Raw genomic sequence first — 13,718 nt, 5'->3', positions numbered from 1 at the left:
TCCCAGGGCCAGCCTGGAGCACCATGAAGCACCAGCCATGGCTCAGCTTTGACCCAACCAGTTGATGCCAAGCTGCCACCCACCAGGTTCCAGGAAGCGCCACTGGGGTCGCCCATTGCTCAGCAGGGTCATTCGCATTCAGGGCCATGAGTGGGGTGTGATCCTTGAATCTCCACAGGCTGACCCCATGGGCCCAACTGCCCACCCCTCTCTGGGGAAGGGACAGACTCACACACCATGTGTCAGCTGGGAGCTGCCCTGCATGAGGCTAAAGGAACCCTTTCCAGACTGGACCACTCTCACCACTGCAGGGCTTCACGGAAGGCATCGTCTTGGGTCTGATTCCCCAGGAAGCTGCCATCCTAGAGGACAAACCCATCTCTCCACAGTGGAAATTCAGGTCAACTCCCTGAGGAAACCCTCCTGCCTGAAGGCCAATACTTGGTAACCCCACACGCAGCCTGACTCATCACCCATGATGCCGCCAGGATCCACTCACCTATGCTGGTCAATGCCAAGAGGCTGCTGGGCAGAAGAGCTCACTGAAAGACACAGGGGAGAATGGGAGCTCAGGAAGGAGCCACCAAAGTGCCCCGCACCTGGGTAACAGGAGTGCTCACATAGTGAGCCTGGGCTGCCTCACGGAGGAGTGCAGAGACAGGGTTGGGCACCCTCCAGATGCCCTCAGAGCCTCCAGGTCTGCAGCCCAAAATACAGTGGATCTCACGGGGAACTCATGTTTCCCAGCGTCCTCTTCCAAAATTCTCCCCTAGGCTGGGCCTCAGCGTAATCCTATTGAGCATGATTTTTATGTCATCACCTCTCTTCAGACAATAAAAGGTTCTCATCATCGACCCAACCCAGGGCACCCGCCTACCCACACACGTATCCAGCAGGACCGAGATGTGCTCACCAAGCTCAATGCAGGAGACCAGGGCCCAGGAGGGCCTGAGCTTCAGCGCAACAGGGGTTGGGCAACTGGCTCACGGCCGCTGGCCCGGGGCCAGCGGGCACAATGCGAGTCTTCCTCTGGGGTCACCATCTGGAGGGACAGGGGATAGGTGTCCAAACAGGGCTTCACGCCTCTGTTTGGGAAAGGGAGGAAGGTGTGCTGGCTCACACATGCTCTCCCTCCATGGACCCATGTGATGGGATCTATATGAAATAATGACAATCATAGACCCAGGGAACCCTTGGCCCTCTCTGCCACCAAACTCTCAAAGGACAGGGTAGGCGAGTCACTGGGTTCAGGCAAGATGCCCAGGCTGTGCCATACAGCAGCCCCTGTGACACCTCCACTGCCCATGCTGGCTCCATTACACGACTCTGGACCACAATAGAACCCCTGGGCAGGTTCCAAGGTCATCAACCAGCTTACTGCCAACTAAGGAGGCTGGCCTGGATGCCAGGCACTGCTGTCGACCTGGCAGTCCCACAGCCTGCCCCTGTACAGGGAGGACACCAACTCAGGCTCCCTCTCCAAGCACGCACCAGCAATCGCAGCCAGGGGTCAAGCGCCACGTGTTTTCTCTGGGGGGTCCTCACACACACCCAAGACCCCTGTCAAAAACAGAGCTGGGCCACACTTGGCCAATCAGGAGCTACATAGTGCCCTCTCCTTTCCTTGGGCCCAAGACCCCACCATCCTGGAGGTGACCCCATGGCTCAGGAGCAGCCTGGGCCACAAAGTCCCAGGACAGGTCCCTCATGAGGGGGCCTTCCAACCTGGGGACATGACCGTTCCCACCACTGACCTCGAATAAGGGGTGACCCCCAGCAGCAGGCGGGCTGAATCCTTGACCCAAAGCCCATGAGTCCCAGGGTTGGACTACAGCTCGACAAAGCAACAGCCATGGCTCAGCCTTGACCCAACCAGTTGAAGCCGAGTCGCCACCCACCAGGCTCATGGAGGCGCCACTGGGGTGGCCCATTGCTCAACAGGGTCATTCGCATTTAGTGCCATGAGTGGGGCGTGATCCTTGAATCTCCACAACCTGACCCCATGGGCCTGATTGCCCACCCCTCTCTGGGGAGGGAGAGTCCCCGTGTGATCCCTGTGCCACCCCAGAGCCTCTGCTGTCCCGCTCATTTGTCTTGGGCAGTCTTCAAGGAAAGACTTGCACATGAAGTGTCAGCTGGGAGCTGCCCTGCATGAGACTGAAGGAACCCTTTCCAGACTGGACCACTGTCACCCCTGCAGGGCTTCAGGGAAGGCATCGTCTTGGGTCTGATCCCCCAGGAAGCTGCCTTCCTAGAGGACAAACCCATGTCGCCACAGTGAAAATTCAGGTCAACTCCCTGAGGAAACCCTCCTGCCTGAAGGCCAATACTTGGTAACCCCACACGCAGCCTGACTCATCACCCATGATGCCGCCAGGATCCACTCACCTATGCTGGTCAATGCCAAGAGTCTGCTGGGCAGAAGAGCTCACTGAAAGACACAGGGGAGAATGGAAGCTCAGGAAGGAGCCACCAAAGTGCCCCGCACCTGCGTAACAGGAGTGCTCACATAGTGAGCCTGGGCTGCCTCACGGAGGAGTGCAGAGACAGGGTTGGGCACCCTCCAGATGCCCTCAGAGCCTCCAGGTCTGCAGCCCAAAATACAGTGGACCTCACAGGGAACTCATGTTTTCCACTGTCGTCTTCCAAAATTCTCCCCTAGGCTGGGCCTCAGCGTAATCCTATTGAGCATGATTTTTATGTCATCACCTCTCTTCAGACAATATAAGGTTCTCATCATCGACCCAACCCAGGGCACCCGCCTACCCACACACGTATCCAGCAGGACCGAGATGTGCTCACCAAGCTCAATGCAGGAGACCAGGGCCCAGGAGGGCCTGAGCTTCAGCGCAACAGGGGTTGGGCAACTGGCTCACGGCCACTGGCCTGGGGCCAGCGGGCACAATGCAAGTCTTCCTCTGGGGTCACCATCTGGAGGGACAGGGGATAGGTGTCCAAACAGGGCTTCACGCCTCTGTTTGGGAAAGGGAGGAAGGTGTGCTGGCTCACACATGCTCTCCCTTCCATGGACCCATGTGATGGGATCTATATGAAATAATGACAATCATGGACCCAGGGAACCCTTGGCCCTCTCTGCCACCAAACTCTCAAAGGACAGGGTAGGCGAGTCACTGGGTTCAGGCAAGATGCCCAGGCTGTGCCATACAGCAGCCCCTGTGACACCTCCACTGCCCATGCTGGCTCCACTGCACGACTCTGGACCACAACAGAACCCCTGGGCAGGGTCCAAGGTCATCAACCAGCTTACGGCCAACTAAGGAGGCTGGCCTGGATGCCAGGCACTGCTGTCGACCTGGCAGTCCCACAGCCTGCCCCGGTACAGGGAGGACACCAGCTCAGGCTCCCTCTCGAAGCACGCACCAGCAATCGCAGCCTGGGCCCAAGCGCCACGTGCTTTCTCTGGGGGGTCCTCACACACACCCAAGACCCCTGTCAAACAGAGAGCTGGGCCACAGTTGGCCAATCAGGAGCTACACAGTGCCTCTCCCTTTCCTTGGGCCCAAGACCCCACCATCCTGGAGGTGACCCCATGGCTCAGGAGCAGCCTGGGCCACAAATTCCCAGGACAGGTCCTCATGAGGGGGCCTTCCAACCTGGGGATGTGACCCTTCCCACCACTGACCTCGAATTAGGGGTGACCCCCAGCAGCAGGCGGGCTGAATCCTTGACCCAAAGCCCATGAGTCCCAGGGTCGGCCTACAGCACGACAAAGCACCAGCCATGGCTCAGCCTTGACCCAACCAGTTGAAGCCGAGTCGCCACCCACCAGGCTCATGGAGGCGCCACTGGGGTGGCCCATTGCTCAACAGGGTCATTCGCATTTAGTGCCATGAGTGGGGGTGTGATCCTTCAATCTCCACAACCTGACCCCATGGGCCTGATTGCCCACCCCTCTCTGGGGAGGGAGAGTCCCCGTGTGATCCCTGTGCCACCCCAGAGCCTCTGCTGTCCTGCTCATTTGTCTTGGGCAGTCTTCAAGGAAAGACTTGCAAACGAAGAGTCAGCTGGGAGCTACCCTGCATGAGACTGAAGGAACCCTTTCCAGACTGGACCACTGTCACCCTGCAGGGCTTCAGGGAAGGCATCGTCTTGGGTCTGATTCCCCAGGAAGCCACCCTCCTGGAGGACAAACCCATCTCTCCACAGTGGAAATTCAGGTCGACTCCCCGAGGAAAGCCTCCTGCCTGAAGGCTAATACTTGGTGACCCCACGCAGCCTGACTCATCACCCATGATGCCACCAGGACCCACTCACCTATGCTGGTCACTGCCAGGGCGTCTGCTGGGCAGAAGAGCTCACTGAAAGACACAGGGGAGAATGCGGGCTCAGGAAGGAGCCACCAAAGTACCCTGCCCCCAGGTAAGGGGAGGGCTGACACCAAGCCCACATAGTGAGCCTGGGCTGCTTCACGGAGGAGTGCAGAGACAGGGTTGGGCACCCTCTAGATGCCCTCAGAGCCTCCAGGTCTCCAGCCCAAAATACAGTGGACCTCACAGGGAACTCATGTTTCCCAGCATCCTCTTCCAAAATTCTCACCCAGGCTGGGCCTCAGCGTAATCCTATTGAGCATGATTTTTATGTCATCACCTCTCTTCAGACAATATAAGGTTCTCATCATCGACCCAACCCAGGGCACCCCCTCCCCACACACCTATCCAGAAGGACCAAGATGTGCTCACCAAGCTCAATGCAGGAGACCAGGACCCAGGAGGGCCTGAGCTTCAGCTCAACAGGGGTTTGGCAACTGGCCACTGGCCTGGGTCCAGTGGGCACAACGCAAGTCTTCCTCTGGGGTCACCATCTGGAGGGACAGGGGACAGATGTCGAAATGGGGCTTCATGCCTCTGTGCGGGAAAGTGAGGAGGGGGTGCTGGGGCTCACATGCTCTCCCTCCATGGACCCATGTGATGGGATCTATATGAAATAATGACAGTCATGGACCCAGGGAACCCTTGGCCCTCTCTGCCACCAAACCCTCAAAGGACAGAGGAGGCGAGAGACTGGGTTCAGGCAAGATGCCCAGGCTGTGCCATACAGCAGCTCCTGCAGCACCTCCACTGCTTATGGTGGCTCCACTGCATGACTCTGGACCACAACAGAACCCCTGGGCAGGGTCCAAGGTCACCAACCAGCTCACGGCCAACCAAGGAGGCTGGCCCGGATGCCAGGCACTGCCGCTGACCTGGCAGTCCCACAGCCTGCCCCAGTACAGGGAGGACACCCAGCCAGGCTCCCTCTCCAAGCACGCACCAGAAATCGCAGCCTGGGGCCCAGGGCCACATGCTTTCTCTGCTGGGTCCTCATCCACATCCCAGACCCCTGTCAAACACAGAGCTCGACCACACTTGGGCAACCAGGAGCCACATGGTGCCCCCTCCTTTCCTTGGGCCCGGGACCCTGCCACCCTGGAGGTGACCCCATGGCTCAGAAGCAGCCTGGGCAACAAATTCCTGGGACAGGTCCCTTATGAGGGGGCCTTCAAACCTCGGGACGCAACCCTTCCCAGGATTGACCTCGAAGAAAGGGTGACCCCCAGCAGTAGGTGGGCTGCACCCTTGACCCAAAGCCCATGATCCCAGGGCCAGCCTGGAGCACCATGAAGCACCAGCCGTGGCTCAGCCTTGATCCAAATAGTTGAAGCCAAGCTGCCACCCACCAGGTTCCCGGAAGCGCCACTGGGGTCTCCCATTGCTCAACAGGGTCATTGGCATTAAGGGCCATGAGTGGGGTGTGATCCTTGAGTCTCCACAGCCTGACCCCATGGGCCCAACTGCCCACCCCTATCTGGGGAAGGGACAGACTCACACACCATGTGTCAGCTGGGAGCTGCCCTGCAGGAGACTAAAGAAACCCCTTCCAGACTGGACTACTGTCACCCCTGCAGGCTTTAGGGAAGGCATCGTCTTGGGTCTCATTCCCCAGGAAGCTGCTTTCCTAGAGGACAAACCCATCTCTCCACAGTGAAAATTCAGGTCAACTTCCTGAGGAAACCCTCCTGCCTGAAGGCTAATACTTGGTAACCCCACACGCAGCCTGACTCATCACCCATGATGCCGCCAGGATCCACTCACCTATGCTGGTCAATGCCAGGAGTCTGCTGGGCAGAAGAGCTCAGTGAAAGACACAGGGGAGAATGGGGGCTCAGGAAGGAGCCACCAAAGTACCCTGCCCCCAGGTAATGGGAGGGCTGACACCAAGCCCACATAGTGAGCCTGGGCTGCCTCACGGTGGAACGCAGAGACAGGGTTGGGCACCCTCCAGATGCCCTCAGAGCCTCCAGGTCTCCAGCCCAAAATACAGTGCTCCTGCCGGGGAACTTGTAATTCCCAGAATCCTCCTCCAATATTCTCACCCAGGCTGGGCCTCAGCGTAATCCTATTGAGCATGATTTTTATGTCATCACCTCTCTTCAGACAATATAAGGTTCTCATCATCGACCCAACCCAGGGCAAACCCCTCCCTGCACAGTCATCACAGGAACCCAGATGGGCTCACCACAGCTCAATGCAGGAGACTGGGACACCAGGAGGGTCTGAGCGTCAGTGCACCGGGGGCTGGGCACCTGGCTGATGGACACTGGCCTGGGGCAAGGAGGCCCAAAGCAATTCTTCCTCGGGGCTCACCATCTGAGGGGACAGGTGGAAGACATGGGTCCAAATGGCCTCACCACTCCACACAGGGAAGTGTGCAGGGGGTGCCAGCTCACCTATCTTTGCCCTCCATGGACCCATGTGATGAGATCTGTGGGGAACACGGACTCATCATGAACGCAGGGGACCCTTGACCCTCCCCATCGCCGAACCCTGGAAGGACAGGGCAGGTGGGTCACTGTGCTCAGACCAGAACCCCCGGGCCGCACCCTACCATGGGCCACACCCTACGGCAGGCCCAGAGAGCACTTCCCCTGCCGACATCGGTTCCCCCACATGACCCCAGGGCCGCACCAGACCACTGGGCCTGGGTCAGGGCCAACCAGCTCATGGCAAACCAAGGAGGCTGGCCTGGATGCCATGTGCCACTGCAGACGTGGCACTCACACAGCCTGCCCCTGGGCATGGAATGCACCCATCCAGGTGACCTCTACAAGCTCACACAGGAAATCACATCCTGGGTCCCAAGGGCCATGTGTCTTCTCTGGTGGGTCCCCATTCATGTACCACACGCCTCCCAAATACAGAGCCAGGCCACACTCGGCCAATCAGGGGAAACATGATGTCCTCTCCTTTCTTTCGGCTCAAAAACATGCCACCCTGGCGGTGACCCCATGTCTCAGAAGCATCCAGGGCAGCAAATTGCCAGGACAGGACCCTTTACAGTGGGATTTCCCCAACACGATCCCACTCTTCTGGCCACTCCACTTCAACGAGGGGTGACCTTTAGCGGGCTGCGGGCTGCACTCTTGGCCCAAAGCCCACGATTCCCAGGGCCAGTCTGCAGCACCACCAGGTGAAGGCAAGAGGTCAGCCTTGACCCAACCCCACTGAGGCCACACTGCCCCAACCAGGCTCAAGGAGGCACTGCTGGGATGGCCACTTGCTCAACAATGTCGGTCCATTCTGGGCCATGGGTTGGGACCAATCCTTGAATCTTCACAGCCCAACTCCATAAGCCTGATCACCCTCACCCTACCCCTCCACAGGCCTCGGGCACCAAGAGCTCCCGCATAACACCTGTGGCCCCCGCAGATACTGCAGACCCCCTCATGTGGCCTGGGAAGTCCTTCAGGCCTGACTCATGCAATGAGTCTCAGCTAGGACATACACTGTGTTGGGTTGAAGGAACCCTTTCCTGCCTGGACCGCCATCATTTCTGCATAGCTCCAAGGAATGCGTCCTTCTAGGGACAGATGTCCAAGGAAGCTGCCCTCTGGAGAAACCATCCATCCCTGGTGGTTTCAGGTTGGGTCCCTGAGGAATCCCTCTTGGCCTGAAGGGTGACCCTCAGTGACCCAAAGCTGCCTGGCTCATGGCCCATGGCCCCAGCAGGATCCACTTACCTAGCCCACTCAAGGCCAGGGACTCGTGTGGACAGAAGAGTTCACTGAAAGACACACGGGAGAACCGGGGCTCAGGAAGGAGCCTCCAATATGCGCCGCCCGTGGGGAACTGAAGGGCCGACACCAAGCCCACACAGGGAGCCGGGGCTGCCTCAAGGACGAGTGCAGAGACAGGGTTGGGCATTCCTGAGATGCCCTTCAGGGCCTCCAGGTCTCCAGTCCAAAATACCGTGGCCCTGCTGGGACCATGGGATCCCAGCGTCCTCTTCCAAAATTCTCCCCTAGGCTGGGCCTCAGCGTAATCCTATTGAGCATGATTTTTAAGTCATCACCTCTCTTCAGGACAATATAAGGTTCTCATCATCGACCCAACCCAGGGCACCCCCTTCCCCACACACGCATCCAATGGGACCCAGATGTGCTCACCATAGCTCAGTGCAGGAGACCAGGGTGCCAGGAAGGGCCTGAGCTTTAGTGCACCAAAGTTGGGCACCTGGATGATGACCACCGGCCTGGGGCCAGCGACCCAAAGGCAAGTCTTCCTCTGGGGTCACCACCTGGGGGGACGGGAGGACATGTGTCCAACCAGGGGCTCAGGCCTCCAGACAGGGAAGGGGGTGGAGGATGCCAGCTCACACTTGCTCTCTCTCTGTGGACCCATGTGATGAGATCCATGTGAAACACTGATGTGTCTCAGACGTGGTGGACCCTTTGCTCCCCAACCACTGAACCATGGAAGGACAGGGCCGACAGGTTCCTGGGCTTGGGCAAGACACCCGGGCTGTGCCCTACTGCAGGCCTCTCAAGCACCTCCCTCGCCCATGCTGGCTTTCCTCATGACCCCGGGCGGCACCGGGACCCCTGGGCAGGGGCCAGGGACACCAACCAGCTCACAGCGAACCCAGGACGCTGGCCCGGACGCCATGCGCCACTGCCAACCCGGAAGTTGCACAGCCTGCCCTGTGCATGGAGGGCAAGCACCCAGGCCTCTCCTCAAGGTGCACTGGAAATCGCAGCCTGAGGCTTCAGGGCCACAAGCTTTCTCTGGTGGGTCCCAATCCATGCCCCACACAACACCTCCCACACACAGAGCGGGGCCACACTCAGTCAACCGGGAGACATATGGTGTCTTCTCCTTTCCTTGGGCCCAAGACACCGCCACCCTGGAGATGACCTCATGGCTCAGAAGCAGCCTGGAGTGCAAATTTCCAGGAAAGTTCCTTCCACAGCAGGCTTTCCCACCTCAGGAGGATACCCTCCCCGCCACTCGCCCATAAGGAAAGGGTGACCCTCCAGCGGGAGACGGGCTGCACCCTTGGCCCAAAGCCCACAAGTCTCATGGCTGGATTGCACCACCATCAGCGACTGGCCAGAGCTAGTCTGGACCCTACCTCAGAGAAACAGCGCCACCCCCACATGGCTCAAAGAGGTGTTACTGGGAGGGCCCATTGCTTAACAGGGTCGGTCCCATTGAGGGTCATGGGTTTGGTGCAATCCTCGAATCTCCACAGCCCGACCCAACAGGCCAAATTGCCCACCCTTCTCTGGGGTTGGAGAGCCCCTGTGAGATGCCCATGGTGCCCCAGAGCCCTTGTGGCCCTGTCATGTGGCTTGGCCATCCTAGAGGCCTGACCCGAGCACCAAGGCTGAGCTGGGCACTGCCCAGCTCCACTGCCCTGGGTGGGGCTGAGGAAACCCTTTCCTGCCTGGACCACTGTCACCCCTGCAGAGCTTCAGAGAAGGCCTCTGCCTTGTGTCCACTTCCCAAGGAAGCCTCCCTTCTGGAGAACACATCCCCAGTCGGGATTCAGATCGGCTCCTGAGGAAACCCAGGTGGCCTGAGGGCTGACCCTCGGGGACCCCATGCTGCTTGGCTAATGGCCCATGACACGAGCATATCCACTCACCTATGCCAGTCAATCCCAGGGGGTCTGCTGGTGGGAAGAGCTCACTGAAAGACACCGAGAAGAATTTGACTCAGGAAGGAGCCGCCAATGTGTCCCACCCCCGCCCGGGGAAGCTTAGCGCGGACACCAAGCCCACACAGGAAGCCTGGAATGCCTAATGAAGGAGCACAGACAGGGTTGGGCACCCCTCCATGAGATGCCCTTCAGGGCCCTGAGGTCTCCAGCCTAAAACACAGTGGTCCTGCCAGGGACCTTGTGATTCCCAGCATCCTCTTTCAAAATTCTCACCTAAGTTGGGCCTCAGCGTAATCCTATTGAGCATGATTTTTAAGTCATCACCTCTCTTCAGGACAATATAAGGTTCTCATCATCGACCCAACCCAGGACACCCCCATCCCTACTCACATATCCAGAGGGACCCGGATGGGCTCACCATACCTCAGTGCAGGAGACCAGGATGACAGGAAGGACCTAAGCTTTAGCACACGGGAGTCTGAGCACGTGATTGACAGACACTGGTCCAGGGCCAAAGGGCTCAAGGCAATTCTTCCTCTGTGCTCACCATCTGGAGGGACAGGGGAAAGGTGTCCAAACAGGGTCTTAAGATTCCATGCAGGAAAGCAGGGAGGGGCTGCTGGCTACACATGCTCTACCTCCATGGATTCATGTGATGGGATCCATGTGAAATAGGGACAGTTATGGACCCGGGGAACCCTCGTACCCACCACTGAACCCTGGAAGGACAGGACAGCCGAGTAACTAGGCTCAAGCAAGATGCCCAGGCTGTGCCCTACCGCAGGCCCCTGGAGCACCTCCACTGTCCAAGCCAGCTTCCCTGCACTTCCTGGGCTGCACTGTGACCCCTGGGTAGGAGCCAGGATCACCAACCAGCTCAGGCAAACCAAGGAGGCTTGCTCTGAAGCTAGGCGCCACTGTAGACCTGGCAGACGCACAGCCTGCCCCTGCATGGGGAGGGTGCACAGACTCCCTTTCTAAGCACGCACTGAAAATCACAGCCTGGGGCCACCCTCATGTGGCCTGGGCAGTCCTCAAGGCCAGACCCTAGCGCCCAGTCTCAGCTGGGAGCTGCCCTGCGTGGGACTAATGGAATCCTTTCTTGCCTGGACCAATGTCACTCCTGCAGCGCTTCAGGGAAGGTGCCTTCCTTGGGTCAGATCCCTTCTGTCCTGAAGGATGACCCTCAGGGACCCCATGTGGCCTGGTCCATGGCCCATGAGCCTAGCAGGATTCACTCACCTATGCCGCTCGAGGCCAGGGGTCCTCCTGGGTGAAGGAGTTCACTGAAAGACACAAGGGGAGAAAAGGGGCTCAGGGATGAGCCCCTCACATGCACCGCCCAGGGGAATCGGAGTACTGACACGAAGCTTGCATAGAGAGCCTGGACTGCTTCACGGAGGAACGTAGAGACAGGTTTGGGCCCCCTCCAGGTGCCCTTCAAGGACTCCAGGTCTCCAGCCCAAACTACAGTGGCCCTGTTGGGGACCTAGGGATCCCAGCATCCTCCTCCAAAATTCTCATCTAGGCTGGGCCTCAGCGTAATCCTATTGAGCATGATTTTTAAGTCATCACCTCTCTTCAGAACAATATAAGGTTCTCATCATCGACCCAACCCAGGGCACCCCCTCCCTGCTTAGGCATCCAATGGCACCTGGATGGGCTTACCCAAGCTCAATGCAGAGACCAAGGCGACAGGAAGGGCCAGAGCTTCAGTGCAACAGGGGCTAGGCACCTGGCTGATGGACCCTGGCCCGGGGACAGTGGGCCCAACACGAGTCCTCATCCGGGGTCACCATCTCGAGGAACAGGAAGAGGACAGGTGTCCAAACACAACCTCACCCCTCCATGTGGGCAGAAGGTGGGGTGTGCCAGCTCAGGGATGCTCGCCTTCCATGGACCATGTGATGAGATCCATGTGGAATACTGGCCCGTCACAGACGCAGGGCACCCGATGTTCTCTCCACCACTGAACCCTGAAACGACAGGACAGGTAGGTCACTGGGCTCAGGCTACAAGCCAGGGCTGTATCCTACTGCAGGCCACACAGGCGCCTCCACTACACATGCCAGCTCCCCTGCATGACACCAGGGTCACTCCAGGACTACCGGGCACAGGCCAGGGCCACCAACCAGTTCATGGTCAACCAAATAGGCTGGCCCGGATGCCTGATGCTGCTGCAGAGCTGGCAGTCACATAGCCAGTCCCTGTGCATGGTGGGCACCCACCCACGTGCTGTATCCAAGCATGTACTGGAAATCACAACCTGGGGTCCCAGGGCCATGTGCTTTCTCTGGTGAGTCTCCATCCATGCCCTCACACCTCACAAACACACAGCCTGGCCACACTGGACTAATCAGGGAGAACAGTGTCTTCTCCTTTCCTCGGGCCCAGGACCCCACCACACTGGTGACTCCATGGCTCAGAAGCAGCATGGGCAGCAAATTTCCAGGACCAGACCCTCAACAGCGGGCCTTCCCACTCCAGGAGGCCACCCTTCCCGACATTAGCCCACTGGGAAGGGATAACTTCGAGCCACAGGGAAGGGGTGACTTCCAGCGGGATGCGGGCTGCACCCTTGGCCCAAAGCCCATGAGTCCAAGGGCTGGACTGCAGCACCACCAGGCGCCAGCCAGAGCTCAGCCTTGATGTAAACCCAGTGAAACAGCACCGACGCCCTTCAGGCTTGAAGAGGCCCATGGGATGGCCCATTGCTTAACGGGGGGGTCCCATTCAGGGCCATGTGTCAGGTGCAATCCTTGAATCTCAACAGCTCAACTCCATGGGCCCGATCACCCACCTTTCTCCAGGGACAGAGAGCGCCTGTGGGATCCCTATGGCACCCCAGAGCTCCTGTGGCTCCCCTCATACGGCCAGGACAGTCCTCGAGTCCAGACGCAAGCACCGAGACTCAGCTGGGAGCTGCCGTGGGTGGAACTGAAGGAACCCTTTCCTGCCTGGACCACCGTCACCCCCGCAGGGCTTCAGGGAAGGCATCCTCCTTGGTTCCTGGTCCCCAGGAAGCCACCCTCCTGGAGAACCCATCTCTTCCCAGTGGGGATTCAGGTTGGCTCCCTGAGGAACCCTTCTTTCCCAAAGGCTGACCCTTGACGACCCCACGCGGCCTGGCTCAAGGCCCATGATACCAGCCACTCACCTATGCCAGTGAATGCCAGGGGGCCCTCCCATGTGGAAGAGCTCACTGAAAGACACAAGGGGAGAACGGGGCTCAGAAACGAGCTTCCACTGTGCCTCAACCTGGGGAACTGGAGGGCCGACACCAAGCCCGCACAGGGAGCCCAGGCTGCCTCATGGAGGAGTGCAGAGACAGGGTCGGGCACCCCCAAGATGCCCTTCACGTCCTCCAGGTCTCCGGCCAAAAATATAGGGGCTCTCCTGGGGACCTCCGGATCCCAGCATCCTCTTCCAAAACCCTCACCTAGACTGGGCCTCAGCGTAATCCTATTGAGCATGATTTTTAAGTCATCACCTCTCTTCAGACAATATAAGGTTCTCATCATCGACCCAACCCAGGGCAACCCCCTCCCTGCACATGCATCCAGCAGGATCCAGATGTGCTCACCACAGCTCAGTGCAGGAGACCAAGGTGCCAGGAAGGGCCTGATCTTCAGTGCACCAGAGGCTGGGCACCTGGCTGACGGACGCTGACCTGGGGCCATTGGGCCCAGTGCAAAGTCTTCCTCCGGGCTCAACATCTGGGGAAACAGTAGGACAGGTGTGCAAACACAACCTCACCCCTCCTTGGGGGCAGAAGGTGG

The 13,718-nt window shown here is 58.9% G+C and overlaps 1 protein-coding gene and 8 non-coding genes across 9 annotated transcripts in view; all 9 read right to left on the bottom strand.

Annotated features, from left to right (window-relative positions):
- Positions 1 to 13,718, bottom strand: part of LOC105499088 (collagen alpha-1(XXVII) chain B-like) — a 252,065-nt gene that overhangs the window by 113,351 nt on the left and 124,996 nt on the right. The window contains exons 57-69 of the mRNA XM_071099387.1: positions 13,523 to 13,655; positions 11,608 to 13,141; positions 11,182 to 11,225; positions 10,363 to 10,489; positions 9,925 to 9,968; positions 8,444 to 8,574; positions 6,093 to 8,061; positions 5,272 to 5,340; positions 4,701 to 4,822; positions 4,276 to 4,319; positions 2,389 to 2,931; positions 914 to 1,042; positions 500 to 542 (exon numbers count right to left, since the gene is read on the bottom strand). The gene's annotated coding sequence lies outside the window, so the exon portion shown is untranslated. The remainder of the gene's footprint in view (positions 1 to 499; positions 543 to 913; positions 1,043 to 2,388; positions 2,932 to 4,275; positions 4,320 to 4,700; positions 4,823 to 5,271; positions 5,341 to 6,092; positions 8,062 to 8,443; positions 8,575 to 9,924; positions 9,969 to 10,362; positions 10,490 to 11,181; positions 11,226 to 11,607; positions 13,142 to 13,522; positions 13,656 to 13,718) is intronic.
- Positions 777 to 857, bottom strand: LOC139355557 (small nucleolar RNA SNORD115). The gene has a single exon (XR_011606342.1). It is a non-coding gene; the product is annotated as a small nucleolar RNA SNORD115 (small nucleolar RNA).
- On the bottom strand, positions 2,666 to 2,746 carry LOC139355543 (small nucleolar RNA SNORD115). The gene has a single exon (XR_011606328.1). It is a non-coding gene; the product is annotated as a small nucleolar RNA SNORD115 (small nucleolar RNA).
- LOC112423047 (small nucleolar RNA SNORD115) lies at positions 4,565 to 4,645 on the bottom strand. The gene has a single exon (XR_003013523.2). It is a non-coding gene; the product is annotated as a small nucleolar RNA SNORD115 (small nucleolar RNA).
- LOC112423125 (small nucleolar RNA SNORD115) lies at positions 6,381 to 6,461 on the bottom strand. Its single transcript, XR_003013595.1, has one exon. It is a non-coding gene; the product is annotated as a small nucleolar RNA SNORD115 (small nucleolar RNA).
- Positions 8,306 to 8,387, bottom strand: LOC112423093 (small nucleolar RNA SNORD115). Its single transcript, XR_003013563.1, has one exon. It is a non-coding gene; the product is annotated as a small nucleolar RNA SNORD115 (small nucleolar RNA).
- On the bottom strand, positions 10,220 to 10,301 carry LOC112423096 (small nucleolar RNA SNORD115). The gene has a single exon (XR_003013566.1). It is a non-coding gene; the product is annotated as a small nucleolar RNA SNORD115 (small nucleolar RNA).
- On the bottom strand, positions 11,471 to 11,552 carry LOC112423103 (small nucleolar RNA SNORD115). The gene has a single exon (XR_003013573.1). It is a non-coding gene; the product is annotated as a small nucleolar RNA SNORD115 (small nucleolar RNA).
- LOC112423121 (small nucleolar RNA SNORD115) lies at positions 13,386 to 13,466 on the bottom strand. Its single transcript, XR_003013591.1, has one exon. It is a non-coding gene; the product is annotated as a small nucleolar RNA SNORD115 (small nucleolar RNA).

The sequence above is a fragment of the Macaca nemestrina genome, chromosome 7, assembly GCF_043159975.1.
Source record: "Macaca nemestrina isolate mMacNem1 chromosome 7, mMacNem.hap1, whole genome shotgun sequence".
NCBI classification, from domain to species: domain Eukaryota; kingdom Metazoa; phylum Chordata; class Mammalia; order Primates; family Cercopithecidae; genus Macaca; species Macaca nemestrina.
The sequence above is the reverse complement of the archived record's forward strand: the minus strand, read 5'-3'. Positions and strand labels throughout refer to the sequence as shown.